Source organism: Nerophis lumbriciformis, linkage group LG20, assembly GCF_033978685.3.
Source record: "Nerophis lumbriciformis linkage group LG20, RoL_Nlum_v2.1, whole genome shotgun sequence".
NCBI lineage: Eukaryota > Metazoa > Chordata > Actinopteri > Syngnathiformes > Syngnathidae > Nerophis > Nerophis lumbriciformis.
Genome location: NC_084567.2, coordinates 13,202,501 through 13,215,380, shown reverse-complemented (window position 1 = coordinate 13,215,380; position 12,880 = coordinate 13,202,501).

The following is a 12,880-nucleotide window of genomic DNA, read 5'->3' as shown; positions in this document are numbered from 1 at the left end:
TCTCAACTCCCTGTCTTAGTACTACATTCATACTCCATGTCTTAGTACTACTTCTAATCTCCATGTACTCCATGTACAGTATATAAGATATATAATATATACACTTTGCAGTTATATTGTTAGTACATGGATAATTGTAGTAATCTTTAAGAAATAGAGTAACTCTCCCAGCGATTATCTGCATCAGTGTTTTTCAACCACTGTGCCGCGGCACACTAGTGTACCGTGAGATACAGTCTTGTGTGCCGCGGGAGATTGTGTCATTTCACCTATTTGGTTTAAAAATATTTTTTGCAAACCAGTAATTATAATTTGCAAATTATGTGTTGTTGTTGAGTGTCGGTGCTGTCTAGAGATCGGCAGAGTAACCGTGTAATACTCTTCCATATCAGTAGGTGGCAGCAAGTAGCTAATTGCTCTGTAGATGTCGGGAACATGGTTTGTCGTGATCACAATATGCAGGCCGTCTGACAGCGGGAGGCACAGTGCAGGTAAAAAGGTATCTAATGCTTAAACAAAAAATTAACAAAAGGCGAGTGCCGCTAAGAAAAGGCATTGAAGCTTAGGGAAGGCTATGCAGAATGAAACTAAAACTGAACTGGCTGCAAAGTACCGGTAAACAAAAACAGAATGCTGGACGACAGCAAAGACTTACAGCGCGTGGAGCAGACGGCGTCCACAAAGTACATCCGTACATGACATGACAATCAATGTCCACACAAAGAAGGATAAAAACAACTGAAATAGCCTTGATTGCTAAAACAAAGCAGGCGCGGGGAATAGCGCTCAAAGGAAGACACGAAACTGCTACAGGAAAATACCAACAAAACAAGAAAAGCCACCAAAAAAGGAGCGCAAGACAAGAACTAAAACATTACACACAGGAAAACAGCAAAAAAGTCCAAATAAGTCAGGGTGTGATGTGACAGGTGGTGACAGTACACCTACTTTGAGACAAGAGCTATAGTGATGCATGCTCGGTTATGGTTTGAATTCATATCCAACAATTTCGAGAACGACTTTTTATTGTCAATATCGGCTGCCGAGTTTCATTTTTTAATGATTTCTGCTGGTGGTATACCTCCACATTTTTTCAACGCAAAAAATGTGCCTTGGCTCAAAAAAGGTTGCAAAACACTGCTCTGCATGACTACTTGTATATTTCAGTTTTATACTTTTCATGCTGAAGTATAACAATAACATTGTATATTTGTATATTTCAGTTTTCAAGTACTACTACATTTAATGTTGAAGTGTAACAATAATATTGGATATTTGTATATTTCAGTATTTTTTTTAAAGTACTACTAAATTTCATGCTGAAGTGTAACAATAATATTGTATATTTGTATATTTGAGTATTTGTTTTCAAAAGTACTACTAAATTTTATGCTGAAGTGCAACAATAATAAGTTAAAGTTAAAGTTAAAGTACCAATGATTGTCACACACACACACACACACACTATGTGTGGCAAAATTATTCTCTGCATTTGACCCATCACCCTTGATCACCCCCTGGGAGGGGAGCAGTGAGCAGCAGCGGTGGCCGCGCCCGGGAATCATTTTTGGTGATTTAACCCCCAATTCCAACCCTTGATGCTGAGTGCCAAGCAGGGAGGTAATGGCTCCCATTTTTATAGTCTTTGGTATAAATATTGTATATTTGTATATTTCAGTATTTTTTTTAAAGTACTACTACATTTCATGCTGAAGTGTAACAATTATATTGTATATTTCAGTGTTTTCAAGTAGTACTACTTTTCATGCTGAAGTGTAAGAATTATAATGTATATATAGTTGTATATTTCAGTGTTTTCAAGTACTACTACATTTAATGCTGAAGTGTAACAATAATATTGTATTGTCAGAGTTTGTTGTTGACGAACCCCAAGATGCAGAGATGGCAGCAGGCTTGGTACAAGGAAACATGGTTTTAATGTTCAAAAATAAGAAAAGGAAAACACGAACCAGAAACCAGGAACAGGAGTCAGGATCCAGGGAATAGCTACACTGCTATCGACACGACAGGTCGGAACGACAATAATCCAGCAATGACTGGAGGAGAAGGCAGGTTTAAATAGCAGCTGACTGATTGACACCAGGTGTGCCCAGGTGCCAATCAGCCACAGCTGAGGGGACACAGCACTCAGGGAGACAAGTAGGAAATAACCAAAATAAGAGCGCCGACAGGAAATAAAGACAAACAGAGGAAAAACTCAAAACATAACTAAACTGTCAGTGACAAACCTGACAGTAGCCCCCCTTCCCACAACGGATACCAGACGTTCTAGGAACCCCCGCCCCAAAAAAACAGTCCAAAGTCACGGGAGGGTGGAGGGAGGACAAGGAGGTGGGCCCAAGTGTCCCCGCAACCAGCGGGGAAGAGTTAGGTGGCGACGGCGAATTGAACGCCGCCGCAATTGGCGAGGCGGCTCGACCGCCGGCGTGGGAGGACCCACCGGAGACGATGGTGGTGGCGCCCTCTGCTGGCCCACCGGAGACGATGGTGGAGGCGCCCTCTGCTGGCCCACCGGAGACGATGGTGGAGGCGCCCTCTGCTGGCCCACCGGAGAGGATGGTGGAGGCGCCCTCTGCTGGCCCACCGGAGAGGATGGTGGAGGCGCCCTCTGCTGGCCCACCGGAGAGGATGGTGGAGGCGCCCTCTGCTGGCCCACCGGAGGGGATGGTGGAGGCGCCCTCTGCTGGCCCACCGGAGGGGATGGTGGAGGCGCCCTCTGCTGGCCCACCGGAGGGGATGGTGGAGGCGCCCTCTGCTGGCCCACCGGAGAGGATGGTGGAGGCGCCCTCTGCTGGCCCACCGGAGAGGATGGTGGAGGCGCCCTCTGCTGGCCCACCGGAGAGGATGGTGGTGGCGCCCTCTGCTGGCCCACCGGAGAGGATGGTGGTGGCGCCCTCTGCTGGCCCACCGGAGAGGATGGTGGTGGCGCCCTCTGCTGACCCACCGGAGTGCATGGTGGTGGCGCCCTCTGCTGACCCACCGGAGTGCATGGTGGTGCCGTGGATTGTAGACCCACCGGAATGCATGGTGGTGCCGTGGATTGTAGACCCACCGGAGTGCATGGTGGCGCCGTGGATTGTAGACCCACCGGAGTGCATGGTGGCGTCTGCCGGCCCACCGGAGTGCATGGTGGCGTCTGCCGGCCCACCGGAGTGCATGGTGGCGTCTGCCGGCCCACCGGAGTGCATGGTGGCGCCGTAGGTTGTTTCAGACCCACTGGGGTGGGAAGTAGCTGTGCCTCCCCAGCTGCACAGCTACTCATAGCCCCCCCCCCCTCAGGGGACGGATCCCAGACGTCACCAGATAGGCCTACAGACGACAGGGGTGGGTGGGAGAGGGCTTGAAAAGCGGCCAAATTTTTCTTCAAATTAGCCATTAAGTCCAAAGCTTTGTTAAGCCTCTCCGCCATGGACATCTCTGCGAGATTCGAATTTGGTTGGATTATTATGTCAGAGTTTGTTGTTGACAAACTCCAAGATGCAGAGAAGGTGGAAGGCATTGTGCGGGAAAACATTACTTAATGTTCATAAAATAAAGGAAAAAACACAAACCAGGAACTAGGAACAGGAAACAGGATGCCAGGGAAACAAGAACTGGAAGACAAGGAACAAAAAGACAGCAGGCTACAAACAGCTACAGAATATAGCTTACCGCTACCGCATCCAGCTACACTGACAACGACAAGTTGGAAAGACAATAATCCAGCACTGACTGGAGGAGAAGGCAGGTTTAAATAGCAGCTGGCTGATTGACACCAGGTGTGCCCAGGTGCCAATCAGCTACAGCTGAGGGGACACAGCACTCAGGGAGACAAGTAGGAAATAACCAAAATAAGAGCGCCGACAGGAAATAAAGACAAACAGAGGAAAAACTCAAAACATAACTAAACTGTCAGTGACAAACCTGACAGGTATATTTGTATATTTCAGTGTTTTTTTCCGGTACCAATACATGTCATGCTGAAGTGTAACAATAATATTGTATATTTCAGTATTTTTTTAAAGTACTACTACATTTCATGCTGAAGTGTAACAATAATATTGTATATTTGTATATTTTAGTATTTTCAAGTACTACTACATGTCATGCTGAAGTGTAACAATCATAATGTATATTTGTATATGTCAGTGTTTTAAGTATTGTATTGTATATTTGTATATTTTAGTGGTTTTTTCATGTTCCAATACATGTCATGCTGAAGTGTAACAATAATATTGTGTATTTGTATATTTCAGTATTTTTTTTAAAGTACTACTACATGTCATGCTGAAGTGGAACAATAATATTGTATATTTGTATATTTCAGTATTTTTTTAAAGTACTACTACATTTCATGCTGAAGTGGAACAATCATATTGTATATTTGTATATTTCAGTGTTTTTTTCAAGTACCAATACATGTCATGCTGAAGTGTAACAATAATATTGTATATTTGTATATTTCAGTATTTAAAAAAAAATACTACTACATTTCATGCTGAAGTGGAACAATCATATTGTATATTTGTATATTTTAGTGTTTTCAAGTAGTACTACTTTTCATGGTGAAGTGTAACAATCATAATGTATATTTGTGTATTTTAGTATTTTCAAGTACAACTACATGTCGTGCTGAAGTGGAGCAATCATATTGTATATTTGTATATTTTAGTATTTTCAAGTACTACATGTCATGCTGAAGTGGAACAATCATAATGTATATTTGTATATTTCAGTATTTTCAAGTACTACTGCATTTCATGCTGAAATGTAACAATAATATTGTATATTTGTATATTTCAGTGTTTTCAAGTAGTACTACTTTTCATGCTGAAGTGTAACAATCATAATGTATATTTGTGTATTTTAGTATTTTCAAGTACTACTACATTTCATGCTGAAGTGCAGAGGTGGGTAGTAACGCGCTACATTTACTCCGTTACATCTACTTGAGTAACTTTTGGGATAAATTGTACTTCTAAGAGTAGTTTTAATGCAACTTACTTTTACTTTTACTTGAGTATATTTATAGAGAAGAAACGCTACTTTTACTCCGCTACTTTTATCTACATTCAGCTCGCTACTCGGTACTAATTTTTATCGATCTGTTAATGCACGCTTTGTTTGTTTTGGTCTGTCAGACAGACCTTCAAAGTGCCTGCGTTACTGGTGACGTTTCACTCCGTTCCACCAATAAAATGCAGTCACTAGTGACGTTTGACTCCGTTCCACCAATCAGATGCAGTCACTGGTGACGTTGGACCAATCAAACAGAGCCAGGCGGTCACATGACCTGACTTAAACAAGTTGAAAAACTTATTGGGGTGTTACCATTTAGTGGTCAATTGTACAGAATATGTACTGTACTGTGCAATCTACTAACACAAGTTTCAATCAATCAATCAAAAGTGTGAAGGAAAAAACGACACTTTTTTATTTCAAACGTACATCCCGTCACAAGCCTAAAGACTGACTGCACAGTTCCTGTCTTCACAATAAAAGTGCCGCTCCATCGCGCCTGCGCTTTCAAAATAAGAGTCTCCGAAAGCCAGCGCAAACAAGCTAGCAAGCTACGGAATTTGCCGCCAATGTATTTCTTGTAAAGTGTGTGAAAACGAATATGGAAGCTGGACAAATAAGATACCAAAAACCAACCGCTTTCATGTGGTATTAGACAGAAAGGAGGAACTTTTTTTCTCCTGCATTTGAAAACGTGGACGTTAAGCACTGCTGTCTGATTACAATCAATGCAAGTCATCAGAATCAGGTAATACACCAACTTATATTCTTGTCTTCATGAAAGAAAGGAATCTATATGTGTTAAACATGCATGTATATTCAGTAAAACACCTTTAACATGTAAACAAAAACGGCAAAATAAATAAATATAAATGATATACTGTATATATCAATGTATGTGTATATATGTATATATATATATATATATATATATATATATATATATATATATATATATATATATATATATATGTATATATATATATATATATATATATATATATATATATATATATATATGTATATATATATATATATATATATACCGTATTTTCCGCACTATAAGGCGCACCGGATTATTAGCCGCACCTTCAATGAATTACATATTTCATAACTTTGTCCACCAATAAGCCGCCCCGGATTATAAGCCGCGCCTACGCTGCGCTAAAGGGAATGTCAAAAAAACAGTCAGATAGTTCAGTCAAACTTTAATAATATATTGAAAACCAACGTTCTAACAACTCTGTCCCAAAATGTACGCAAATGTGCAATCACAAACATAGTAAAATTCAAAATGGTGTAGAGCAATAGCAACATAATGTTGCTCGAACGTTAATGTCACAACACACAAAATAAACATAGCGCTCACCTTCTGAAGTTATTCTTCATTCGTAAATCCTTCGAATTCTTCGTCTTCGGTGTCCGAATTGAAAAGTTGCGCAAGCGTGGGATCCAAAAATGGCCGGCTCCGTCTCGTCGAAGTCATCGGATTCAGTGTCGCTGTTGTTGTGCAGCAGTTCTGTGAATCCTGCCTTCCGGAAAGCTCGGACCACAGTTGTGACCGAAATATCTGCCCAGGCATTTACGATCCACTGGCAAAGGTTGGCGTATGTCGTCCGGCGCTGTCTGCCCGTCTTAGTGAAGGTGTGTTCGCCTTCGGAGCTGTGTGAAAAAAGCCACCCGGCCTCTTCGCGTAAACTTCCCTTAACCACTCGCTCATCTTTTCTTCATCCATCCATCCCTTCGAGTTAGCTTTTATGATGACGCCGGCTGGAAAGGTCTCTTTTGGCAAGGTCTTCCTTTTGAATATCACCATGGGTGGAAGTTAGCATGGCAAGCTAGAACCACAGTGAAGGATGACTTCTCATTCCCTGTGGTGCGAATATTCACCGTACGTGCTCCCGTTCCACAGTGCGGTTCACAGGAATATCAGTTGCTGTGAAATACGGTAGTAATCCGTGTGCGGATGGAGAGATTGCGTCTTTTTATGAACCGGATCCTTGTCGCTTAGTAGGAGCCATTTTGTGGTCTTTACAGATGTAAACAGGAAATGAAACGTACGGTGATATCCGCGCGTTTTTTCTTCTTCTTCCGGGGGCGGGTGGTTGCTTACAGTAGAAGAAGAAGCGCTTCCTGTTCTATGGGGGCGGGTGCTTTCCTTGGCGGTTGCTTGCGGAGAAGAAGAAGCGCTTCCTGTTCTACCGGGAAAAAAGATGGCGGCTGTTTACCGAAGTTGCGAGATCGAAACTTTATGAAAATGAATCGTAATAAAGCGCACCGGGTTATAAGGCGCACTGTCAGCTTTTGAGAAAAATTGTGGTTTTTAGGTGCGCCTTATAGTGCGGAAAATACGGTATATATATATATATATATATATATGATATGTGTGTGTATGTTACTCATCAGTTACTCAGTACTTGAGTAGTTTTTTCACAACATACTTTTTACTTTTACTCAAGTAAATATTTGGGTGACTACTCATTACTTTTACTTGAGTAATAAATCTCTAAAGTAACAGTACTCTTACTTGAGTACAATTTCTGGCTACTCTACCCACCTCTGCTGAAGTGTAACAATAATATTGTATATTTGTATATTTCAGTATTTTTTTCAAAGTACTACAACATTTCATGCTGAAGTGGAACAATCATATTGTATATTTGTATATTTCAGTGTTTTCAAGTAGTACTACTTTTCATGCTGAAGTGTAGCAATCATAATGTATATTTGTGTATTTTAGTATTTTCAAGTACTACTACATGTCATGCTGAAGTGGAACAATCATATTGTATATTTGTATATTTCAGTGTTTTTTTAAAGTACTACTACATTTCATGCTAAAGTGTAACAATAATATTGTATATTTGTATATTTCAGTGTTTTTTTAAAGTACTACTACATTTCATGCTAAAGTGTAACAATAATATTGTATATTTGTATATTTCAGTATTTTTTTAAAGTACTACTACATGTCATGCTGAAGTGGAACAATAATATTTTATATTTGCATATTTCAGTGTTTTTTTTAAAGTACTACTACATTTCATGCTGAAGTGGAACAATCATGTTATATATTTGTATATTTCAGTATTTTTTTAAAGTACTACTACATGTCATGCTGAAGTGGAACAATCATTTTGTATATTTGTATATTTTAGTATTTTCCAGTACTACATGTCATGCTGAAGTGTAACAATCATAATGTATATTTGTATATTTCAGTATTTTCAAGTACTACTGCATTTCATGCTGAAGTGTAACAATACTATTGTATATTTGTATATTTCAGTATTTTTTTAAAGTACTACTACATATCATGCTAAAGTGTAACAATAATATTGTATATTTGTATATTTCAGTGTTTTCAAGTAGTACTGCATTCCATACTGAAGTTTAACAATAATATTGTATATTTGTTTATATCAGTATTTTTTATAAAGTACTATTACATTTCATGCTGTAGTGGAACAATCATATTGTATATTTCAGTGTTTTTTTAAAAGTACTACTACATGTCATGCTGAAGTGGAACAATCATATTTTTAGGGCAGTCACTGACATTTTACTGCATGAATTGTTGGGTATGCATAAATACTATGTAGTGTAAGTATAATAATATGTAGTGGGAGTACTTGTTGCCATGGAAGCCATAAAGGGCACTGGGATGTGCATGTGAGCGTGCACGTGCTCATGTACTCACTCAAAAGAATTTGTCTGAGACGAGCTGGAGAGTACAAGTACACTCATGTATTAATATTACTATAGTACACACTTCTTTATTTGTATATGAACATGTACAAGTACACTCATGTATTAATATTACTATAGTACACACTTCTTTATTTGTATATGAACATGTACAAGTACACTCATGTATTACTATTACTATAGTACACACTTCTTTATTTGTATATGAACATGTACAAGTACACTCATGTTTTAATATTACTATAGTACACACTTTTTTATTTGTAAATGAACATGTCTAAGTACACTCATGTATTAATATTAATATAGTACACACTTATTTATTTGTATATGAACATGTCTAAGTACACTCATGTATTAATATTACTGTAGTAAACGCTTTTTCATTTGTAGAGGAACATGTCTAAGTACACTCATGTATTAATATTACTGTAGTAAACGCTTTTTCATTTGTAGAGGAACATGTACAAGTACACTCATGTATTAATATTACTATAGTACACACTTCTTTATTTGTATATCAACATGTCTAAGTACACTCATGTATTAATATTAATATAGTACACACTTCTTTATTTGTATATCAATATGTCTAAGTACACTCATGTATTAATATTAATATAGTACACACTTCTTTATTTGTATAGCAACATGTCTAAGTACACTCATGTATTACTATAGTACACACTTCTTTATTTGTATATGAACATGTACAAGTACACTTAATATAGTACACACTTCTTTATTTGTATATCAACATGTCTAACTACACTCATGTATTACTATAGTACACACTTCTTTATTTGTGTATTGACATGTTCAACGATGACGTTGTTTTTCCACATTTTAGTATATTTTTATTATGTAAACAAATGAGGATTCAAACAAGATACAATAGTTGTCCAATAACACTGACATTTGCAAAAAGATACAACATTATACAACAATATACAAAAATATACAACAATACACAAATATATGCAACAATATACAAAAATAAAGAACAATAAATAACAATACACAAAAATACGCAATAATGTACACAAATAAACAACAATATACAACAATGCACACATATATGCAACAATGTACAAAAATATACACTAATATACAATAATATACAAAATATTCACCAATATACAATAATATACAAAATGTACAATAAAATACAACAATACACAACAATATAGAACAATATACAACAATACCAACAATATAATACAATACACAACAATATACAACGATAGACAACAATATACACAAATATAAAACAATATACAACAATATACCCAAATATAAAACAATATAAAACAATATTCAACAATATACGACAGTATAAAACAATATACAACAATACACAAAATATACAACAATATACAACAAACATAAAACAATATTCAACATTATAGAACAATATACATTTTACAAAAATACACAAAATATACAACAATCTACAACAATAAACAAAATATACAACAATACATAAAAATGTACAACAATACATAAAAATATACAATAATATACACAAATATACAAAACATGACACAAGTACTACTAAGCTACACAAGACAAGTACTAGCAAGGAATACAAGACAAGTAATAGTAAGGTAGACAAGACAAGTACTACTCAAGTAACAGAGCTTTCAACCAATCACCACCTGGTGGTGAGTTGGCTCCGATGTTGGGGGAGGATGCTGGACAGACCTGGCAGGCCCAAATGCATAGTGAGGATCTTCTGGGAACGTCTGGCAGAGTCTCCTGTCAGAGAGTTTCAATTCCCACCTCTGGAAGAACTTCAAACATGTTATGAGGGAGGTTCTGGACTTTAGGCCCGAGTGGACCATGTTCCGCGCCTTTATTGTAGAGGAAGCTGTGGCCACAAGGTAGTCTGTGCTTGCCGTGGCGATATTTCCCAGAACCCACTGGGGGACACCAGCGGTCAGGAATGCCGTCAAGCCGAAGAAGCAGTCCTATCGGGTCTTTTTGGCTCATAGAATTCCGGAGGCAGGGGACAGGTATCGACAGGCCAAGTGGTGTGCGGCTTTGGGCGTTTTGCAGAGGCAAAAACTGGGCAATGTTAGGAGTTCGGAAAAGCCATGGAGAACAACTTCCAGATGGCTTCGAATATAATTTGGACCACCATCCGCCGCCTCAGGAGCGGGAAGCAGTACATTTTCAATACCGTGTATGGTAGGGATGGTGTGCTGCTGACGTCAACTGGGGTACACGTTCTTCCTCCAAGGGAATCTAAGTTACTGGTCAATCCCAAGTTCTTTTGGATGACATATATGCTGAGTAAGAAGGATCACCAGGACAGAATAGGAATATTATCAAGTTTTACTGAAAGTTTCAGGAGAACCACCTAGACCAATACATTCGTACCGGCTTCCTAAGTTGTTCTGACCCTCAAACTGAATAGCCCACTTCTTACACAGAATGAAAGCCCCCCCCTGTTCGGAAAGGAACACGGCCTCATTGTTCCACTAAAGATAAGACAAAAGGGAGTATTCCATCTCCTACAGTGCAAACCTTCAAGGTTACACACATAGTTTACTTGCGGACATAAGATAAAAAAAATAGAAAGAGTACAAATGGAAAAACACTATGACTATGAATAGAAAGAAATAACTCTTAAATATATATATATTTACATTCTTCACAACGTCTTCCGATAAAGAAGCAGTGCCTGGGGAATCTGTGGTGGGCTCTTCTACTTCTGGGGCTGTGATTGCAGTCGAGTCAAGTTTCTTGGTGGCAGAGCCCCGGGGGTGAATAGGATCCACCGAGAGTTCCTTAAGGCTCTGGATGCTGTGGGGCAATGGTTGTTGACAAAACACTGCAACAATGCGTGGACATAAATGCTGTCAACGTGGTCCCTCTATTTAGGAAGGGGAACCAAACGGTGTGTTCTAACTAACGTGGGATCACGTTCCTCAGCCTTCCCGGTAAGGTCTATTCAGGTGTCCTGTAGAGGAGGCTAGGCCTGAGAGTCGAACCTCGGATTCAGGAGGAACAGTGTGGTTATCGTCCTGGTCGTGGAACTGTGAACCAACTCTCGGCGGGATCCTTGAGGGTGCATGGGAGTTTGCCCAACCAGTCTACATGTGTTTTGTGGACTTGGAGAAGGCACTCGACCGGGTCCTGCGAGAATGGGGTGTCGGATTGCCTGATTGTGGCGGTGAAGTGACTGGTATGAGAATCAGCACATCCAAGTCTGAGTCCATGTTTCTCGCCCGGAAAAGGGTGAAGTGCCATCACCGGGTTGGGGTGGAGATGGGGTGGGATGGCGTGGCGCAGTTGGGAGAGTGGCCGTGCCAGCAAACTTAGGGTTCCTGGTTCAATCCCCACCTACTACCAACCTCGTCACGTCCGTTGTGTCCTTGAGCAAGACACTTCACCCTTGCTCCTGATGGGTCGTGGTTAGGGCCTTGCATGGCAGCTCCCGCCATCAGTGTGTGAAAGTGTGTGTGAATGGGTGAATGTGGAAATAGTGTCAAAGCGCTTTGAGTACCTTGAAGGACAAGTATAACCCATTTACCATTTATCTTGCCTCGAGTGGAGGAGTTCAAATACCTCAAAGTCTTGTTCACGAGTGAAAGAAGAGTGGATTGTGAGATGAACAGGTGGATCGGTGTGGCATCTGCAGAAATGTGGACACTGTATTGGTCCGTCGTGGTGAAAAAGGAGCTGAGCCGGAAGGCAAAGCTCTCAATCTATGTTCCTGTCCTCACCTATGGTCATGAGATTTGGGTCATGACCGAAAGGACAAGATCACAGGGACAAGAGACCCAAATTAGTTTCTTCTCTCTCTCTCCCTTAGAGATAGGGTGAGAAGATCTGTCATTCAGGAGGAGCTCAAATTAAGCCGCTGCTCCTCCACATCGAGAGGAGCGAGATGAGTTGGTTCGGGCATCTGGTCAGGATGCCCTCTGAACACCTCAATGGGGAGAAGTCTAGAGCAAGTTCGGCTGGTAGGAAATTCAAGAACTCCTTCTTGTCTAGAGCAAGTTCGGCTGGTAGGAAATCACGGGGAAGACCCAGGACTCGTTGGGGAGACTATGTCTCCTGGCTTACCTGGGAACACCTTGAGATACCCCAGGAAGAGCGGGACTAAGTGGCTGGGGCGAGGGAAGTCTTCTTCTTCTTCTTCTTC